A 10,094-nucleotide genomic window follows, 5' to 3' on the forward strand; every position below is an offset into this window, starting at 1 on the left:
CACACTTAATACATAATATCTGTATAACTAATAATGATGAGTTTGAGTTTCTGCCTTGGATGACTGTTAGCTATTTATTTTCTTAAAGGAAGGGGTGCTCCACTCTGCTGCTTTTGGGATATTGGCCTCCAGGCATTATCTTTGTGAAGGAGAAAGAGAATTCCCAGAGGAGGGTCCTAAAAGAAATAGGGAATTTGATGGGGGTGGGAGCTCTGAGTGTCATAGATAAACCAAATAACCCCTGAGGTAACAAAATATACTCATACCAGTAAGCGTGTTCCTGTTACAGGAATTAGCTGCCTATTGATGGTCAGAAAGTAAATGCTCAGGGAAGATGTTTGGCCAAGGATCTCTGTTAATTAATGGTCTTCAAAGTGAAACAAAATGATCAGTTCGAAGACTGTCGAGCTAATTCACGGAATTATTTAGGCTCCTTGTTTACTGGACTTATTGCTCATTGTTGGGCATTTCTCTATTTATAATACAATATCCAGACAGTTGGGAAAGATGAGGGAAGAGATCATTTCAATCTGTTTGACCTTCTGACCTTCTGTCCTTTCTTCCTTTCTCCCTCCCTCCCATCTATCCATCCATCTCTCTCTCTATCTAGAATTTGTAAAATACTTAAATTATTCTGGCATTTCTGCCATAATAATAAATAATAATTGTAATGATCATTTATTATTATATATAATAATTATTAATTATTATTATTAGTAACTGAACTGTGGGCCCAATACATGTGCATCTGCTTCTTTTGATCCTTTTTCATCTGGATTTGGAAATCACACTGAAATTGTTTCTTATTTTATGGCTTGACATAATACATAATCTATACTGACACTCAATGTATATTACATAATAACTAGCAACACGAAAAGTACCATGTTCCATTAGATCTTAAAATAATGAAGCAGGACAGTGATTCCTACACGGTTCCCATGCTGTTCCATAGAATACCAGTCCCAAGAGATGTTCTCGGGTTGGGAAATAAGTTTAGGACACATTATTGACTGTGACTTTTTTTAAGAATATATATATATATATATATATATATATATATATATATATATATATATATATATATATATATCATATTAAGGTCTTTGTGAAGTCTTGCAGTGAATAAAATTGATCATATTGCTTGACTGAATGCTTCTAAAATTTTTTTGACCATACAGTCCTTTCTGCATGAACACATATTAATGTCTCAGGTTTTTGAAACACACTTTGGAAAATGTTGAAAGGAGGCATTCAGAGATTTTATACAATATAACAGTCATCATTAAACATTTCATCTTTCTCCAGTTAAAATAGAATTTTTGAATCACAAAACCTTTCTGTTGTGTGTGAAGAATTATCTTTAGACTGGTGTCGAAATATGGACAAGTGAACATACAGGCCTTTTGAGACTCTTAAGCCATAATTTTTTGTTTTCTTTTCCCTATTCTACTTATCCTTGACCTTGTTTGACCCTTTGAGACATGTGGAATTGTTCTCTGTATTCTAAAACACAAACATGTTTTTGCTATATCTTGGAAGGCTATATGCTTATCTGGAATTTTATTCCCTTTTACTTGGTTCTGTGTAAATACCATGAGGCATTTCCAGGTGTTGTGCACATAATCCATTCACTATACCGAGTAACAGTAACAACATGTGCTTAAGTAGCATCATTCTATAAAACACTTGGCAAGACCTCAAGCATCTCTAAATGGTACAGAGAGTGGTTATTTGAGAATTGTTCTATGTAAGATAAATAAATTAAGGCACAGAGAGGATCAATGACTTGCCCAAGGCCCCAGAAAGAGTCAAGGTGTTTTTGAGATTAAAACACTGAAGATTTTCTGGAACGGGGCTTCTCAGGTCACATGCATACCAACTTTATAGCATCATCTCTATTGACATCAGAAATAGCCTTAAAGAGAGGACTGCTCTGTTTTCCTGTGAATGTCATAATTTTTACAAGCAAGCAGCCCTTCTTTGGTGTGCCAGGGACTTTTTTTTTTTAATGGTCCTAATTGATTTCTATCCCCCAAAGGATTCTGAATTATGCAAGTATCTCAAGTCTTAACAAGCCATCCCCACACAGCTGTGCAATGGAAACGTTCAACAGAAAGGTATTCACTTCAGTCTAGGCAGGGCTCTGGCTGCTCCCTGGAGAGACCCAGGTTCAGGAGTACAGGTTCTGGGCCATCTTGACTGGAGAAGGCTGTTTGGCCCATTCCTGTCTCCTTTCTTCCAGCTCCTTTTCCTCTCTCCTGTTGACAGGAGGGTCTAGTCATGGCAGGGCCCCAGGACGCCCCTTTTAAACTCATGAGATCTTCTCGGGCCCTTGGCTCTTTCAGAGTTTGTCTCTCATGACCCCCAGCTGCCAGGATTTGTTTATTACTGAATTGAGCATTTAATCTTGGCTGGTAGTGGCCTCAGAAATAACATTTCCTAAGATTGCTTTGGTTTTGTAAGCTTCTATAAACCTGGACATTTCTGGCATTGCTGAAATGCAGGTGATTTCTTCCTAGAGGCTTAAATTGGAATATTTTGCAAGGAAACCAACAATGTGATACACTCCCATGGTACAGGTTCACCACTGGAGGCAAAGGGCACCTTGCTCTGCCTTTTATCAGAAAAATTCAAATCTAAGGGCCCCCTCTGGGAATAAGTCAGTTTTCTATTCTGAGACACTCAGCCCCCTAGTTCCCTCTGCTGGTCAAGGACTTCCCTCCCCACTCGTTGGAACAGCTGGAGATCGGAATAAAGTGGATGTGTTGTTAGACTAGGAATTGTGGATTCAATAACATATTTTCGCTGCAGATCCCTTTTCTTCCCTCATTCTTCCAACCTCAGCAATCTTGGCCATCGAAGCCACAAATTCTTAGCTCCACCTAGTGTCTCCCTTCATGTACTTCTTGGCCTTATCTTGTGTCTGCCTTTTACCAAGAGGCCGCTTGCTTGAATTTATAGCACCGATGAACACTCTGAGCCCTGGACGTCAAGACTGGCCAGTAGCGAAGTAGAGCTCCTTAAAGACATATAATAATATACACTCATCACTTTGAATGTATGAACTAAGTTTAGGTTTATCTTTAGAGTGCATGGTGATAGTTGGAGGAACACACTAAATGGGATCCTATCTGCCAAAATATCTCCCAGCTGCCCCAGGACAATGCTCTTCAACCAGCTCTTAAGATTTGTTGTCCTGTTGAGCTGAAGGCAGCGGTGGCTTAGGCATTCTTCATCCAGGTAGCAAAATTTCTGCATAAACCACCCATAGTTGCCCTAGAACATGGAGCCTTAGTTATGGAGGCCAGTGGCCCAGGCTTTCATGAAAACAGCTGTTTTATCTAGCTAACAGAGAGGACTAGAGGAGCTCCCCAACAGGCTGGATCCATTTTATTTCCTGGAGAAGCCAGCAGCTGACACCCACACCCAGGCCTATTCAGTTAGAGTTGGAAAAGTAGCACATGAAGTGATTAATTGTCTTTAATCTCAGCACATCAAATGATGCCAATGCCTAAATATCCTGTGATGTAAACACATCAATAGAGAGCTTAAGAGAGGCAGTCTTCAAGAAAGACTTACTTAAAAGAATGTTTTCACAACGATGCTTAGTCATAGACCATGTAACTTTTAACATACAATAAATCAATTTCAGAAACACAATTACTATTTCAAAGATATGCAAACAATTGTCAGGCATGCTTAGAGGAAAGTGGAGACTCATCTGGGGTCACATCTGTCCACTTATTTAGGGTAAATTGTTTCCAGAAATGATGCATGAATATGCTTTTCTACCTTCATCATTTTCTATATTGGAGTAACTTTATATACTACCAAAAACTGTATTGTGATCTTAGCAGTGAACATTTTGATGACATAGAGTTAGTATGCTGGGTCAGGGTCAAGGCCAAATGAGGTCAAATGAGGCTCTTTTCCCAAGTGAAGTCCAGTTGAGGGTTAAGAAGCGTTTTGATAGATATAATGCTTACAAAGCTAGTTCTCAAATGGTGTTGTACCAAAAGAAGCCTGACCCAGATAGGATTTCATCTCTCAAACATTTGAGAGGGTCTTTGTTCAGACACTCATATTAAAAATCTCGTCTCCAGCACCTCAAAATTCTCTGGAGTTTCTCCCTCTTCTGTTTCAGAGGAATAAATCCTGTTAGCTGCACCATCCTATCTTTACACGCCTAACCTCTTGTTGGCCCCTCCCCTTTGTCACGGCACATCTCATGCCTACACCCCTCAAGTAGTATGTCCCTCAAAATTTTTCTGACTGTCCATTATGCATATTTTCCCCTTTTTCTCATTTAAGACTTGGGAAGGTGCCAGTGTCTTTTGGGTGGGAGAAAAAGATTATGCTGTGAATTTATCCAAAATAATACATTTGCTCTGTGACATAAATATTGCAACTAGATTTTTAAGCCTGCTGTAAAGATAGTATAGTTTCTTGTATTCAGGAAAATGTGGGAGGGCTCGTGAAGGTGCTGCAGGCAGAGAAATGACTTAGCCATTGATATCAAACTCTCCTACATTCCTTAGCATGAGTGGGATCTTAAAGTTGATGTATTGGGATTTGAGTACCTAAGTCCCTACAGACTCTTTATAAAGATTTTTTTTTTCTGGAAGGAGTTAAGAAAAATGGCTATTTTATACTCTACTCAGCTTTTTTTTTGCTTTTTTCCATTCACTCACCCACTCAACACAGGTTGACCAAGGAACTACTACGTACCTGGTCATGGAATGGAAAAACACATTCAAGGTCCCTGTAATGATGACTATCAGTGATTTCACTTTCCACAAAGGTTTGGATCAATGTTTCTAGACATTGTGTAGAAGAGGTATAGCTGCAGCCCAAAACTTGTACCGGGTTATGGTTTCTGAGAACCCTACATGTTAAGTTCCAGCAGAATTCTCAGTATAGTCAGAGACATCTGAGATACACACTGTGCGGAGAAGGCACATGATAGTTATTCAAGACAGCTATGATTGGGGAGTTTGGCTACATTAACTCCAGCCCTGGTTCTACTACACATATCTGGGAGACCTTGGACAAGACATCAACCTCTCTGACATTTTCTCGTCTGTAAAATTAACTTTAGTTAAAATTAGCTCCAAGGATCCCTCCAGCATTTATAGTCGGTGATTCTTGAACTTATTTTTTCAATCCCTAAGAAGTTAGAATAGGAATTAAATAAATAAAATTGCTTAGAAACTTTATTTCAGAGAGTCTATTGGAAGCTAATAGCAATTTTAAATTAACTTTCTTCTAGGTATATGAATTAAGGTTTAGAAAATGTAAAGACTTTTTATTTGTTAGAGTAAAAATTTACAACCTATTTAAGAAAAGTATGAGACTTGGTAATGACAAAAGCCACAAGTATGAGTTGTACTCCAGAAACCGGATCTATAAGAATTAAAAAGAGATTTCTTCCATTGAAAGAAAAAAAGGATAACACAGAGTGGTCACGACTGCATTTGCAAATCCTGTGCTGAAGGAGAGAAGGGCAGCTTTTGTTTTCCGGGAAGGACAATGGAAGTGAGAGCAAAATTAATAGAGGTGATTGAAGGTGAACCATCCGGGGTGTTTCAATATTTTATATAATCAGCTATAAATGCTGGGAGTTGCTTTTGCGATTATGCTACATTGAGAAGTTGGAATTCATTATTATTTAACTGATTACTCTATGATCAGTTTTGGGGAACATTTTTGTTTCAGTCACTTGTGTTTGATTTCATGCAACTTCAATGTTTTTGTGGATTTGCATACACAGGGCCACCAGATTACAGACTTTCTGACTTTGTGTGACTCCCTTTAACCCCCTTCCTGCAAGTCTATTTGCTTGAGGAAAGGCTGTAAAGAACCTCATTCCTCAAACAGCAAACATAGTTACCAAAGCAACGGTGAAATATCAGATCAGAGCCTTTTCTTTTTTCTTTTTTCAATCAAAATTTATTGGGATGACAATGGTTAGTAAAATTATGTAGGTTTCAAGTGTACAATTCTGTAATACATCATCTACATATCACACTGTGTGTTCACCACCCAGAGTCAGTTCTCCTTCCATCACCAGTTGGTGCTGAAATGAGCTTACTTCTCTCTCCCACTCTTCACTCTGGTCTCTCTAGAAAAGGGAAGTTTAGCAGAGCTCTAATTTAGTACTGTGGGGTGTAAATTAATGTTAATGGCTGCCTGGTCACTGGAAGATCTTTTTCATTATAGTCTGTTCGATTTTTAACAATGTGTGAACTGGTCTAATTTATTTATTTCAATTCTGGATGCTTTGGGTTAGTCAGGAGTCTTTTCACACAAAGCTAGAGAAGGATTCTCTAAATGCCAAAGGGCATTCATTCTCCCCTTAACCTCCTTCAATTCTCCTCCCTCCTCTTTTGTTTTTCTTTTCATTCAATAGTCTGAACAAAGCACCTCTCCAAAGAAAAGACTGCATTCTAGTCTCAGGATATGTACCTTCTTTAAATTATGCATGTGAATGTTTATGCATGCCTGGTGGAAGGGAAAGCCAAGCATGAAGAAAGACCTAGTGCTCCGTGGGTTACTTGGAGGAGGTTGAGAAATATGGCTCCATACGAATCACTTTGCAAATTGTCATAGCCAAGTGGGTGACCATGGATAAGGAGGAGTAAACTGCTGCTTCTAACTTCTACCTTGCAGATGGTTACCCAGCACTGGGCCCTTTGGGAGCATTAGGGTTGGTTTTGTTGGTGTAAATCATCCATTACTTAAAAATATGTTCTGAGGGTTTTTATACTCATAATACAGTTTTGAAATATGTAAGTGGCAAAATTATGTAGGTTTTAATGTGGGGCAGAGCTGCAATCGTTTTGGTCTTTAGAACTGAGCTGTTCTCTCTATTAGAGAAGGGCACAGTAGAGATGCATCTTAACTTGTTAGTAGATGCATCTTAACTCATTGATTTAAAGAAGAAAAACAAGAGCAGATATGGATTTTTGCTCTCCCACATCTCATATTCCACCTAAATAGGGGCAAAAAATGTTGCGTTTGTAACAGAGGTTCTGATCTATTTTCCTGGGGTGCTTCCAAGGAGTTTCCCCCAGCTTCCCTCTCAAGTCTCTGCTTATTCCCATTCTCCTTTCCTTGATTTTTGATTCCCAAATGGAAATCCAGTGGGATATACTTTCTGAACATGAAAAGAATATTGTTTTGTCCCTTTGAGAATAGTAGACAATCTAAAACGTGTATTTACCTAGGCGTAGCAGACCCTCAAACTCAGCAGAGCACCCTCCCCATATCTCTAGGGAACCAGGTGGCCGCTCATCCTTTCTTTTTGGGAAACACCAAAGGGGTTGTTCAAAGCCTGCTGGAATCATGTTGGATGGTTATGACCATGAACTCAATCTGGGGGTAGCTATACAATGGCATAAAGAGGAGACTCATGTTATGTCTCCACATTCTGTGCAAAGGGGGAGCCACTGGGGTAACAACATGAAACCCCACCACTGATTTTTCTAAAAACTTAAGGGAAGTGTCATCTTGCCTGATGTGTACCCTATGGAGAAAGAATTACTTTAAGTGTCTTGTAAAGGCCCTTAGGGAAGTTAGATCATGAGCAATCTAGGATGATCTCACCCAGTTATTCAGGGTGTTGAACTTGATGGCACATGGGGAAGGCAGTTACTGTTAAATGGCTCAGAGCTAGTGGAGTGGATCAGCTGCCAGGAAAAGCAGAAGCAAACCCTGGGAGAACACTTTTCATTCCCAAGCTTAGGAACAACAGGGAGCTCTTTTACACCGGGAGCACTTTTTTTTTTTTTAAGAAAAGATAACTTCCTTTAAGGGGATCTGCTGAATGAAGCAGTGTATTTTCACCCTTGTGATGACGGGCATGAGTCCGGCACTACCATAAAAGAAGAATGAACTTGGACATACCACACACTTGGTTTGGCCTTGTCCCATACCTGTGCTCTTGTCATGGTTGATTATCCACTTATATCAGATATGAAGCAAGCTGCATGCACTGTGGCTCGAGATAAAAGCTATTTTAATATGCCCAGGTCACATATTATCTTGGCCAATAGTAATTTTATATCATTTTCTTAAAGGAAACCGCACTCCTTGCAATAATTTTTTCCAATAAAGCAAAATTTCACATGACAGAAAGCTTTACATACAACTCTTTCATTTGAATAATAGCATTGAATCCCCTCCATGGCAAACAGAATTTGAAAATATCTTTATTATTTCTTTTGATATACAAACCATAAGGAAAATAACTTTGGAAGACCCTCAGTTAAACTTCTAATGATTCTACTTTCTTTAATAGTGAAGCATTTTTTACAGCTTTGGTGAGTTTTCTCTTTTTAAGTTAAACAATATAAACACGCCAAAAAAACAAAAAAAAAACCAAAACGTGGAACTTTTCCTCTCTTACTTTTAAGAACCTTAAGAGCTGAAATAGTGGTTTGGTTTCCTGACTGCCAGCTTTGGTTTGCCGTCTTTCAGCCGTCTTGTGCAATTCCCCAGAGGAAACATTAGAAGAGGGTTTTTTCTCCCACATAAGAGAGTTTCATCCCACACAGCCCACAGATTTTTGATGGCAAACTTCATGGACCAAGTGTCTGGTTATACACAAGTAGCTGTGGAGTATGATTTTCCGTCCACAGGTGCACAACACTCATTCTCAGACCTCAGAAATAAGAAGATATCAGCCTTTTAAAATGAGGGTAGTTTAACCACTGGCTATCTCTGTGAGAATTGGGTGCCAATCAGGTCGATTTTAATTTACTGGATGACGGGCAAAGAAGGTGGCAAGCAGGGTTCAAACTTCCAAAGCCTTCTAGCTGATCTTTCTTTACAACCATCTGGTATACACAGAAGTATTGTATAATTTGGCCTGTATTTTTCTCTTACTGTGAAACATATTGAAACGCTTTTTGTTTAGGTGTGTGTATAGAAATTCACGAAGTCCTTTTATACACTTTCTTACTTCCAGCCCAATTCTCATTTTAGGACCTCTTGAAAAGATAGCTTTGTGAGAGCTTATTCTGCCCAGGCTAGTAAACTTGGATTTGTTCTTTCCTATCTACCAGCCACCTGATTGCCGTCCTGTTTAAAGGGCATCCGTTCACATCATCATTTTTTCCAAGTGCTTAAACCTGGAAAGATATTTTTTAAAGGACTCACAGAAGCTGTCTTGGGGGTTTGGAAAACATCGCAAAATTGTTAGCAGGCCTTTTGACTGTGCTATTTTTAGGAAACTAATTGTGTTCTTTTAAAGTACATTTTTGACAATGGGACAAAGTTTTCCTTGCCTCCACTGATATGTGAGATATTTACAATGAAAAACGTCAGTAAAACACCCCAAACGGATACATTTTAACCTCAGCCACAGTCAGCACCAGGGGAAAAGTGCTTTAAAAAAGAAAAAGGTTTTTACAATATTTATGCTGCTGTTTCTGCCCCAGATGAACTTTTATTTTACCGTTCAAACAGAAGTTTGTTTTCAAACCAGTTGCTAGTTAAAAGAGCAGCTGATCTGGCATCCCTACGAATCAGCTCTAACCCAACAGTATGCGTGTTGACCAGAGAGGAGACTTATTTCCCGCAGCAACCCCTAGTAGGTCAGATGCCTGCAGAAGTGTTATCTTACCTTGAGCACGTAAGATCCAGGAGAGAGGCTGGGGGCTCCCACAGGAGAGGACCGGGAAAGTGCTCTGATCTGGTGCTGGTAACATGCACTTGGCTTTTATGGGCAGGTGGGAGGAGCCGCTCCTCATAGTAGGTGGGCAGGAAAGGAGCGGCGGGCGGGCAGCCCCGGGAGAAGCTGGACACTCGTCTCTCCGAGGGGCGGAGAGGGCAGAGCACGGAGCCCGAAAGAGGGAGGAACGACTGGGCGGAGGGGGGGTGGGTGGGGGGTAGGAGCCGAGGAAGGAGTGGAAATGGGAGACGGAGGGAGGAGGAGAAGGAAAAAAAAGAACGAAGAGAAATAAAGAAATAGAGACAGGGATGTAGACCACATGTGGGGAAAGGGTTGGAAAGAAAAGGAATAGGAGACAGGGAGACACCCAAACACGCAAGATCTGGAAGGAAAGGAGGAATTGGAGTGTTTCCCTTTT

General features: G+C 39.8%; 1 protein-coding gene across 5 annotated transcripts in view; it reads right to left on the reverse strand.

Moving 5' to 3' along the window:
* COL8A1 (collagen type VIII alpha 1 chain) overlaps positions 1-9,807 on the reverse strand; it is a 148,070-nt gene extending 138,263 nt beyond the window's left edge. For all 5 annotated transcript variants that reach the window (XM_019648318.1, XM_019648313.1, XM_019648319.1 and 2 more), the window contains exon 1: positions 9,629-9,807. The gene's annotated coding sequence lies outside the window, so the exon portion shown is untranslated. The remainder of the gene's footprint in view (positions 1-9,628) is intronic.
* Positions 9,808-10,094: the final 287 nt, after the last annotated feature.

The sequence above is a fragment of the Hipposideros armiger genome, unplaced genomic scaffold, assembly GCF_001890085.2.
Source record: "Hipposideros armiger isolate ML-2016 unplaced genomic scaffold, ASM189008v1 scaffold_125, whole genome shotgun sequence".
Lineage (NCBI taxonomy): Eukaryota > Metazoa > Chordata > Mammalia > Chiroptera > Hipposideridae > Hipposideros > Hipposideros armiger.